Raw genomic sequence first — 12,678 nt, forward strand, 5'->3', positions numbered from 1 at the left:
TGTGCGCTTTTCATATTACGGCACACTCTCTTGTAATTGTATGCAAGCGTAAGTTGCATTGCAATTAGTGCTACGCATGAGATAACACTCCCTAACATCCAAAGGAGTTTCAAGCATTGAGGTCAAAGGTTAATTGAGTTGCAGATGCATTCTTGTAGAGGATGATCAGATAGTAAAGAGCTCTGGATCTCTAGATACAAATTATTGAGGCTCTACAATTTGTAGTTATTTCCCCAGGTCCAAAAGGATATCGCGACAGTAGGGACTTAATTTACATGTGCAATAACAAACACAAAGTAGTTTTGGCCTATTAAAAGTGGAGGGAAATACAGTAGTAGCTACACCTGATATCGTAGAGCATTTATTGAATTGGGTAAAGTACAATGCAAGGTTAATGCGCTTTAAGTTCAATGTTAACATAACACTGTAAGGTGGAAATTTTCGCAAAACAATTATTTTTGCGCTTTAAGAGTTCCAAGCAACTTCCTCAAAATATGCAAGTACTGGTTGGGTGTAAAGCAAGGTAGCTTAGTATCACAAATTAAAAACTAGTAAAAGAGTTAACAAGTGTGAAATATTAATTGTGCACTTCCACTTTTTACAGAAGTAGGCAGTTTTGTTCCACTATGAGTAAAAATGGAGCGAATTAGGTGATGAGTATTAGAAGATCTGCTGACAGATTTTTGTCATGTTGCAGGCTTGAAAGCTTCGGTGCTGAAGGATTCATTGAAACATTTCCATGTAGCATTGTAACATTTAGGATGAAATGCAGATGTAATATAGGGTGTTTGAAGGATGTCAAGATGACACTTTAATTTGTGTCAACTTAGTTGTCATGGTTACTGATCAAAATTAAATAGTTTATGAGCTTGTTTCAGATTAAGATGTAAGGCTGAGATGAAAATACTTATAGGTATTATCGTAAGCAGAATGCAGTTGTTGATTGAGCTTATGTTAGATTTTTAATTTTTTTTTTTTTTTTATAAGTTAATCAGCAAAATGTAAACTCCTGATGGAATAAAATTATATTAAGATCTCAGATTTTCAAAAAAAGAAAGAACTAAAAGTAATTCTTAAACACTTGAGAATGTTCCTGCAATCTTATTGGTTCTTACCCGTGTGATATGACACAATATCACACGGGTGAGCGTGTGTGCATCGACGCGATACACATACTCGCTATTTGAACCAATCGGAGGCGCATAGCAACAATGGGACTGATCGATTTTAAGCCCTAGGTATAATTCCTTGCAAAATGTTTTATTTAATTTGATTAAAATTTGTAATACTTTGTAATACTTTTTATTTCAATTGAAGTGTTTAAGAATGAGAATAAAGGTATTGTTTTTAGCCGCTGTCGTGCATCTATCGTCTCATATAACACGGGCGAAGAGTTTCCAAAACAAAGGGAAACAAAAGGAAATATGTCCTTTGTTTGGCTATATCTCGAAATCAATATTTCCGAGTCCCGACTGATTTTGCTTGATCGCATCACATATGGTAAGGATAAAAGCTCTATATTTATATTATTGGTTACTCGAATGAAAATGAGAAAAGAAAGAGATAACAAGAGCAAATAGTCATGCGAGACATGACACACAAGACGGCTTTGAACTTTGACCTTAAACTTTGACCATTTGGGCCGAGGCTATTATAGACTTCCCCACCATTAATGGTGCATCACTGTAGCATATAGGGGCTTAATCCGTCTTCCATAGGCTGAGATATAGCCACTTTTCCGTAAATTTTAAAAAAAAAAGGCAAATTTGACATTTTGACCCCCTTAATGACCTTTGACCCCGATATAAAAAAAACCTAATCTACACCGAAAAAATGCATTGTTACAGTTTAAATTAAAAAAATCTACTATGCTTAGTTATGGAGATAAAAATTCTTGAAGTTATTTATCTTAAAACCGGAAATGACGTCTAAATGACCTTTGACCAAAAAAATAAAAATACCGTGCATACATCGGGTAACACTAATGCATATATGAAGTTTATGTCACTCTACGTTTTGAGATAAAAAAAATAAAAATATTTGATGATTTTTGGTTTTTGACTGGAAGCGACCCCTTAATGACCTTTGACCCCAAAACTGTAGACACCTTAAAGACCCTGGTTGGTAGCAATGCATGTGTGCTAATGGCATCACTCTGCTATGTAATTTGTAAAAACAGTGATTTTTAAAATATTTTTAGCTTTCAGACCGGACATAAACCCCCTTAATGACCTTTGACCCCTTATCTGTGAACACCCTATAGACACCGACCAAAGTCAAGTCACATGACCTAAGCATGTCACCATCACATGTTATTTGTGGAAGAAGATACATTTCATAGTAAAAATCGCATTTTAGCCATTGTGAGCAGGTCAAAGGTCAAATGGAGTTCAATGTCATTTAACATGTGGGGACATGGTCAGTGGTGTTTGTGACCAAGTATGATCAAAATCGGTCTAAGCATAGCAGAGCTAATGCGAAACGTGGCAAATCACGCAAAATGTCACGTTTTGCTAAGAAAAAGCAAAAAAAATAATGTTTTTGACCATTGTAGCTAGGTCAAAGGTCAGATGCAAGTCAATGTCATATGACATGTGCGGGCAATGCCAACGGTCCTTCTGACAACGTTTAGTTAAAATACGTCAACCCGTGACTGAGTTATACATACGAATGTGGTCGACAGAAAGAAGAAGAAAGAAGAACGCCAATGAAACAGGACAAGACGGCATTTGAGAATGCCGTCTTGTAAAAAGGTGAAATTCCTTACCACCTTGTCATGTTTATCCATTTCAAATCCTGTATCCAGACCCTGGATGTTAAAAATGTATTGTTCATACAAAATTTATGTTAATACTTACATGCGCTATCTACTGAAGATAAGATGCTGGATCATGATGGAGTGTTTTAATTTGCTCACATGACATGATAATATGTTGCATGTTTACACATTACTTGAGCATTGTCATATTACTTAATTTATATTTATATTCTATATGTTACTGTGACTTGATGTGAAAATAGACATCTTCATGTAATTTAGGATGCAGGATTTGATATTATTAAAACATCTTAAATTCTATTTTGGGGAAATAAAACATCTCAGCCAAATTTGTTTGATCATGAGATCAACTGTCAATACTGCATGGATAACATGTGATTTGCATTAAGAATAGATTCTTATTTAAATGTTAGTTTTCAATGATCACACTGTCCCCTTTTAATATCGAGCCAAACAAATGAGGTTTTCAATTCAGCGCCTACAATACATGTATTACTATTAGCTCACCGATTGTATTATTATTGAGCAGAGCTTCACGCAGGGAATAAAACATAAGATGAATAAAAAGTAAGATGAATAGCGATATGCACACAGTTTATCTGTCACTGATTCAATGAAACACACACATGCCCAAGATGTGTTAGCCATCACCCCGGCCATCACTCGATCGGTGAACTCTGAATAAATACTGGAGCTCTCCTGATTTAACATAAAAACTTAAATTTTACTGTAATTAAAGCACTTCTGGCTTAGTCTTTCACATGCTATTTTAGTACACCATTGGGCATTACAATCATGCAAAAAGTGGAAATTCAGGAAAAATTTAGGGCATTACTGTGGAGCAAATCAAATATTATTACTTTAATATTAATGAACTATCGACTGAAGAACTAACAATTGTTTAGGAAAATGATCCAAGGAATTCAAAGTTTTCATTCAATATTTCAAATTTTTGGCCAGATATGTGTCAACATTTTTCTTTTTCAAGTTTTCTTCAGCAACAGAAGTTGCATATTACCTCTAGGCATGCAATCATTGCGTAGGATAGAGAAGTCGCCATAGACACATCTGTATGAGTATGTTTAAGCTGTAGTGTATAGTCCCAAGGGTAAATTAGTTGTAGGACATCAACCTGGATTCACTAATGCCAAGATGTATTTGTAATAAAAAGGAGTAGAGATTTGAATAAATCCTAGAGGCTAAGGCTGAAGAAAAAAATATGAGTGATTCAGTTGAATTGGACTGCAAACTCTTTACTTGTATTCAAATTGTTTCTGCAGATATTTCAGCTATCCAATGTCGATGGATATCAATGTGTTAACTCTCATTTTCATGACCATTTTGGAATCGGCATGAAAAATGCATTAAAATAAGTACAAACAAGCCTAGTATTGGGTCAGTGGTTCTTTAGCTCATGATGTTTAAAAAATATCTTAGAACTTTGACTTTTTATGTTGAAGCCTATGGCTAGCACACACAGCATTAATTTTATATCTTTACATAACAGTATTATACAGGCTAAGAGTCTAACAACTTCAGTTTCAAAGGCAGCCATTTGTGTCTTTTCTAACTGACAATGTAACAGAGTAAAATAAAAGGGCAATGATTTATACACCCACAAGCCTCAGCATACTTAATAGGAATTCACTGACCACTGTGGCCCAAGACAAACCATATAAACCATTTAGTGACAATCAGGGACTTGCAGCTAAGAAGTGCATGCCCTAGGCATAAACCCACAAGCCTCAGCATACTTAATAGGAATTCACTGACCACTGTGGCCCAAGACAAACCATATAAACCATTTAGTGACAATCAGGGACTTGCAGCTAAGAAGCACATACCCTATACATACCACAATAAACCATCACAGCCAGGACCAGCTCCCTGCGCTTTTGTATAACCGAGGCAATAAGCAGTTAGTCTCTTGCCCAGGTGAATTTCAAGTTAACTCAATTACTTCACAAAAACAAATAAGGACTGCACCAGGACTCAAGCATCCAGATGTATGAATGGGTCTGGGTATTATATGGTCCAGATGTATGAATGAGTATGGGCATTATATGGTGGAAAGGTAAAGAGATAGGCTGTGTGGGAGGATTGGCCAACCACCCAGAGCAAATTAAGCTGGGAAGTCTGGACCAAATGCCAAGGGAAAAGACATTGTCAGTATATAGAGCCCGTGAGCAACACTCCAATGTGATCTTTAACCATTTACCTTAAGCTAACATCCAGATGTATCCAATATATGTGGTTCACTGACTTGAGTATACAAAACCTTGAACTACTGCCTTGCAGCATTTCAGATTATATGCGATATACCGTAGAATTCCGTCTACAAGCATATATTGCTTTTAAATGAGTGCTTTTTTTTGAGGAAAGAGATGAAAGGCAGCAACCCTCCACAAAATCATTACAGTCGATTGGTCTTACAATAATACATATTTGTACAGCCACCTGTATCAGTAATACAGTTGCTCAAACTCCAAATGTGACACGATCAAGGGGAATGAGTCGGATGTCGCTAACATTGATTTTGAGATATTGGCAAAGAAAGTGTTAAAATTCTTTTGTTTTCTATTGTTTTCAGCGATTGATAAAGTGACATAACTTTGCAAAGAAAAGTCATATCAACTTGGGGTTTTCAGTTTCAGAAAGCTTTAAATGTCCTCTTTAGAAACATGTAAAACTCATTTTCGACCAGGGTCGACATGTGACTCATTCCCCTTGATCATGTCACAAATAATGTTTTTGTAGAGGGTGTCTGCCTTTCGTCAAAAAAAGCATACAGGCATGTATGCTTGTAGATGGAATTCAATGGTATTCGTGTAATTGATCAATTAAAATACAGCTGTTAATTACTGAACATTTTCCTCAGGACTGTTGTTGATAAATAAATGCATTTTCATATTTCTAGTCCAAAAAAACAGTACTCTTTTAATTATATAAGCTCATTCTTCTTCAGCCCTACCACCATTCTTACCATCATGTTGGTGATTGGCTCAATAAATTATATAGCCTTCCTATAACCAATCAGCAGGTAGTACTCATGGGGTTAAAGGGCTCGTATAGTATAGGCTTCAAATTAAGCTTCTTTTTAAGTAGGCCATGACTCTGTTAAGTCTACTTCTTCTAATTTGTACCAAAAGCTCAATTTGAAAATCTTCCCTATATCTTTGCTATAGGCCTGAGGTGATATTCACACTATGATGATGAAATTGAAAAAATCAGTGTATTCCAATATACGAGAGGTGACATGCATCTTGTTAAGTATGATAATGCATGAAACTCACCTATAAAGAACAGGGACAAGCTTAAATCTTGTCTGGCAGATTTTATGCATGAATGTGTGCATGGGTAAAAACCCACGAGTAATAATATTATTAGGTCGTCAACCTCGCGGTGGTAACTGAAATGATTTAATGTTGTCAGTGTAGGGAGTTAAGAGGATTTAGAATCATGATATAAACTTGAAAGTGATGGTGTTGAAATGTTCCTTGCGCCCATGATGTGACTCTGGAAATTTGACAAAGTAGGGATGTGTGAGTCTTCTTTAGGCAGGATTATGGGATGTGGGCTGATCTACTCAGGCCAAAGGCGGTAATTGTAAAATTGACATGCAAGCTAAACTAGGGAGCCAAAAACAATAAATTCATAAGAAAATTGGAATTATATATATATCAGCAATTTTCAAAATTGCCTCCCTGTCCTGATTGCATCCGACTGTGTCATATATTTTATGGATAGAGAATTAAATTGGAATATTTTCTCATTCAGAAAATATATGTTTATTCAATAAATAGTATTTGTAATGTGCTATCTTCAGTAGATAGCAAATCGGCCATCTTCAGTGGATATCAAATCTGCTATCTTCAGTAGATAGCAAATCTGCCATCTATACAATGTAGTGGATAGCAAATCTGCTATCATCAGTGTATAGCAAATCTGCTATCTTTGGCAGATAACAAATCTGCTATCTTCAGTAGATAACAAGTCTGTTATCTTCAGTAGATAGCATATATATCTCTTCAGTAGATAGCAAGTCTGCTATCTTCAGTAGATGACAAATTTGCTATCATTAGTAGATAGCAAATTTTCTATCATCAGTAGGTAGCAAATCTTTTATCTTCAGTACATGGCAAATCTGCTATTTTCAATAAATAACAAATCTTCTATCTTCAGTAGATAGCAAATCTGCTATCATCAGTAGATAGATTTTCAGTAGATAGCAAATCTGCTATCTTCAGTAGATAGCAAATCTGATATCTTCAATAGATAGCAAGTCTGTTATCTTCAGTAGATAGCAAATCTGATATCTTCAGTAGATCGCAAGTCTGTTATCTTCAGTAGATGGTAATACCTCAGTAGATATCAAATCTGCTATCTCCAGTAGATAGCAAATCTGTTATCTTCAGTAGATAGCAAATCTGTTATCTTTAGTAGATAGCAAATCTGTTATCTCCAGTAGATAGCAAATCTGCTATCTCCAGTAGATAGCAAATCTCTTATCTTCAGTAGATAGCAAATCTGTTATCTTCAGTAGATAGCAAATCTGTTATCTCCAGAAGATAGCCAAATCTGCGATCTCCAGTAGATAGCAAATCTGTTATCTTCAGTAGATAGCAAATCTGTTATCTTCAGTAGGCCTATATAGCAAATCTTCTATCTTCAGTAGATAGCAATAGCATGTCTGCTGCATGTACATTTACTAGAAAGAGTAATACTGTAAAAATTTGTAAACATTGATATTCTTTTCCAATACATGGAAAATGTTAAACACTGAAAAATAACAGATTTTCTTAGATTAATATCAAAATTGTTTCATGATGGATCTTTTCTGATCTTCCTAACATTACTAACTTGTTTAGTTACTTCAGACAAGAAATACTTTGAAAAAGGTGTGCCAGCCAAACAGGATCATAAGGATTAGGGTTATGAGCATAATCACTATGTAGGATATAGAATCACTTATCTAAAGTTGGTCTTAGTTTCGATTAAATGTCCTATGTCATCATTTCTTTTGCTGCATATTTTTCAAATATATCATTTTAATTATGCTCATAAAGTTCACACATTTTATGGCTCTGTAGACTATGCCCATATATATAGGCTTTTTTTCCGGATGTGTATTTTGTTCTTTCTCATTGTTAGTTGTGCATGGTCTTTTCCTTGTACTCTTATAATTATATATGGTTTTATTTCAATGTTCCCATTCTAATGTAACTGTCCCTATCACTATTTCCAATTTAAGCCATGCCCTAGTGAACATAATCTCCACTTCTATTTTAACCCTTCTGATCAAAGTCTCCAGGTCTGATCGTAGCCTTACTGATGGAAGTCCTCACTCCTGTGTTAAGCCCTACTGACCAAAGTGTCCGCTTCTGAGCCATACTAATCAATTAGTCTCCACTTCCAGTTTAGCCCTACTGACCAAAGTCTCCGCTTCTGAGCCCTACTAATCAATTAGTCTCCACTTCCAGTTAAGCCCTACTGACCAAAGTCTCCACTTCTGAGCCCTACTAACCTGTTATTCTTCACTTCCAGTTAAGCCCTACTGACTGAAGTCTTCACTTCTGAGCCATACTAATCAATTAGTCTCCACTTCCAGTTAAGCCCTACTGACCAAAGTCTCCGCTTCTGAGCCCTACTAATCAATTAGTCTCCACTTCCAGTTGAGCCCTACTGACCAAAGTCTCCACTTCTGAGCCCTACTAATCAATTAGTCTCCACTTCCAACTTAGCTCTACTGACCGAAGTCTCCACTTCTGAGCCCTACTAATCAATTAGTCTCCACTTCCAGCTTAGCCCTACTGACCGAAGTCTCCGCTTCTTTCCTAGATGCAGGTTTGTCAGAAGACAGTGATTACACCAGCGACATTAACATTCCTAGTAACAACAGTCCACGACACAGTCGCAACGGTCACCGTGATGACGATGAAGATTTACGTCGTTCCGTACAGGGAGGACATCCTGACTATGAGAATGAATATGACCTGGAACCCTATGACCAAGAAGAGGTAAGGCATCTAAGAACTATTTTGATTAGTTGAAAAGAGAGTTATATCATGTATTGGGCCAATGAGAGATCTAAAAGATCCATATTGATTGGTTACTTAGATGATTATATTATGTAATCAACCTATCAGGGGCACTGTAAGAAAGGCAGTACCAGTGCCAGTTTTAGCTATGTACTTCATGATATACCATAGAATTCCATCTACAGTTTGATCAGCTCTTAATCAGCGGGCCTTATTACATCTCGTATTAATATCAATATATTTTATTTGGAGAATTGTTTTTTGATATCTCGCTAGAAGTATTACAAATTATTAATTGAAGTCCTGTACTTTGTCTACTTTCTTTAACATGCAAAATATAGACCAGACAGATCAACTATATCACTCCTAACCCTAACCCGCCAGGGGCTTTTTGGCTACAGGAAGGGAAAGAAGGAAGGAATAAAGAGAGAAAAGAAAGAAAGAAGTTGTTTGCTCTGACCCCTCGCATGCCAAGCACTGGGTCGGCGACACCTTGCCACGGGTCTTGGGCTTCGCTGGCCAGCGAAACCACGCCTATATATCACTTAGGGCGATTGCGTCATCACACCATGTGGGATGCACGCACGAACAGCGCATATATCAAGTAGTATTTTGTAGTATACAGGCGGGTTAGGGTTAATGTGGGTTTACTTTTCAGCGTAGTGATAAAAGCCTAATAATTCCCGCCCGATTACGAGCTGATCAAAGTATACAAGCATGTGCCTCTTAACAAGGGATTTTGACGAAAGAGAGGAAAGGCAAATTAATGCAGGTCACTCCACAAAATTAAAACATTTTTTGGTTTTTACAACATAATGCATGGTTGTGTAACCACCTGTATTGTAATTGATTTGCTGAAAAATTCCCAAATAATGTTGTTATTTTGCCTTTCAGCTTTTTCGTCAAAAAACTCAGTAAGAGTTTTATGCTTGTAGATGGAATTCTACAGTATATAGATAAAAAATAAGCTGAAAGTCATATTATTTTGATTAAATACCTTTGATATCTGTAACCAATGATTTTGAACAAAACTGGTCATGATTGGATCGGCTCTCATCTCAGTTCTCTACACACAAAACCATGCATATCTCTTTATTAGCATCCAGATGAAAATCACACTACTGCCATCATGTGGCAGAGTGTTGAGAAAATGTGTCAGGCACAATGCATGGCATTGTGGATGTATGGATCTGCTGTTGCCTATTGTGTTTATCACGATGTGTATGCATTGACAACTAAGTTATATTTGACGCTCTGGATTTGTTTCAAAAGCTTGGATAAATTTCACTGAGCATTGCCATTATTCATGTTTGATGTATATCCGTTATGTTCTATTTAATAAATTGACATACTTTCAGGAGTTGAATAAATATGACGCTTACTGATGAATAAATATGAAACTTAAATCCATACAGTTTGTTAAAATTAAGCAGTGAGTATAATATCAGCAATGGGTTATGTTACTGCAACACTTTTGTCAGAGAGCAAATAGATTGAATCTTGACTTATTTTCCCGGCTTATTTTGTTTCAATATAAAATTTGTGTATGAGCAAAATAATGCTGAAATGATTTTTGTAGGTTTTTAGGGTTGATCTGAACCCTGGAATTATGGAAACTTTTGGGCCTCATAACTGCTAAATTGTTGGTCTAAAGTATCTAAAAGTATACATATTTAGAATGGCAAAGACTTGATAAGTTCATCTGTGAGGTCAAATTTGGGCCAAAATTCACATTTTTGGCCCAAAATCCAAAAAAAAACTGTTTTTTTATTAATTTTTAAGAACTAGATAAAAATATCTAGGAGCTGTTTTTTCATTTTGGGTAAAGATTCAAATTTGTTCATCCTATCAACCCAGAGAACTTAAGTTTATAATTTTCATACATGCCATTAAGGCAACAAAAATACACCCTGTTATACGGCCCATAGAGTGGGTTTGTTTCCGATGTCAAAAAAGGTGGGTTTTTTTTGTGAATCGCAAAAACTTTTATAAGATATATACATTGTTGTTACAATCCATACCTGCAAAATGTTTCACAGACACACACCCATGTACGAAGTGTAGATAATCCTTGTTAATTTTAAATCTAGCTTGTCAGGCAAAGAAATAGATAGGCCCCTATTGCATAAAATAAGAAATCAATGGCGTGTGAATGTAGTGAGAGTATGCCGGTAGCATCAGATAATCACAAAGTATATGTGTGAGAAGTGTGAGAAGTATGTTAACCACACACATCCATATGTTATTGGTTGGTGTTCTACTTGACTATGTAAGGAAATGAAATGTAAGAAAGTTGCAATGAAGATAGCTGCTGCTAGTTAGGCGCTTGTAAGTGTATGGATTTAGGGAGGGTATCCAACAAAATAATGATGGTCGACTGAAAAATATTGGCCATTGAACTTAGTGTAATGCTCACATCACATGTATAAAGTAACCTTGCTTGAGCTTCGTCCCATCAGAAGCCAAATGCATCTCCCCTTGGAGTTTACTTACGAAACAAACAAACAAACAAACAGGAAGGCATTGAGAATGAGATGTACCTTAATTGAAATATGTGTCCCAGCTATCACTGCAACAATATCAAGTACTTGGCTAATTTTTTTATCAGATTTTTTTTAAAAGTCAAATATTTGGCAACTTTTGGACATTAGTTATGAAAATATTTGGAAGTATTCTCTCCTATAGAAACCAGTGATTATGAGACAAAATATTGGTAACTTTAAAAAAAAAATTTTACCTGCAATTCAAGCATTCACTCCATCAAAGTTTGGGCAAGACTTTAACCCCATGAGAACTACCTGCCGATTGGCCAAAAAGAAGTTGTCATTATCAAGTGGCCCAATCAGTAACATTATTAGAATAATTTCATCACACAAAAAATTGGGGTAAATTATTTGCAAAGCTCCATTCTGATTGGTGATTAAAGTGAAAATATCATGTAATTAACCAATCAGAGGCAATGTTAGATCGGCAGGTAGGTAATTCCCTCCTGATAAGCTTTAATTTTCACATGGCAGCTACTGGTGTTATAATACTATGGTATAAGTAGGTATAGATTGCTAGCTCCCTCTCCCCTTGCACATCTCATCTCAAAAAGCTAGGACAGGTTCACATGAAAATCAGGTTATAGTAATTGATAACACACTGCCTACATGCCGCATTTATTATAAGGAGCAAAGAATTTTTGTTTTCTGAGTTGGTGTTGGTTTCCCACTTGTAGATTGTGTCATAGGAGAATTAAATTGGTTTAACTATTGGCTATTCCAGTTAAAATCCATATCCCCTATGGAAGGCTGGGCCTTAATCTCCCACACAGGGGGTGAGGATTTCAAGTGGAGTCCCCATAACAGGTAACCCTTGTGTGGAAGATTAAAGTCATGTCTTCCATAGAGGGTGTATGTATTTCACACAGAACAGCCCATTGACAAACGCTTATGGAAATATATTACAAAGATATACGCTTATACTAGTAAAAGCAAAATTTTGGAATTAGGTCCTTATGCTGTTTTCATTTTTTATAACGATAATTCAAAGATAACATTCCATGTTTTTGTAAAATTAATGGAAGTGGAATATGAAGATTATCATTCAATATTTATGTTTTATGAGGTACTGCAAGTGGAAATTTTCACACAATTCATTTTTTGTGGTTTGCCAATTTTGATATGTTTCCCTTGTTTTTAAATTTGTAAGTTTCCTAATTTACCTGTACACAAAAGGATTATTTTCATACATGGTTATTTTTACGGTAGCAGCTTGGAACACGAAAAGCGCGAAAATAAATGTAGGGCAGTGTCTTGTGTCAGGTTGATCGGTGTCCTAATAAAGGTGCTGCATGACACAAGAACCTTATACTAGGTA

The sequence above is a fragment of the Amphiura filiformis genome, chromosome 8 (genome assembly GCF_039555335.1).
Source record: "Amphiura filiformis chromosome 8, Afil_fr2py, whole genome shotgun sequence".
NCBI lineage: Eukaryota > Metazoa > Echinodermata > Ophiuroidea > Amphilepidida > Amphiuridae > Amphiura > Amphiura filiformis.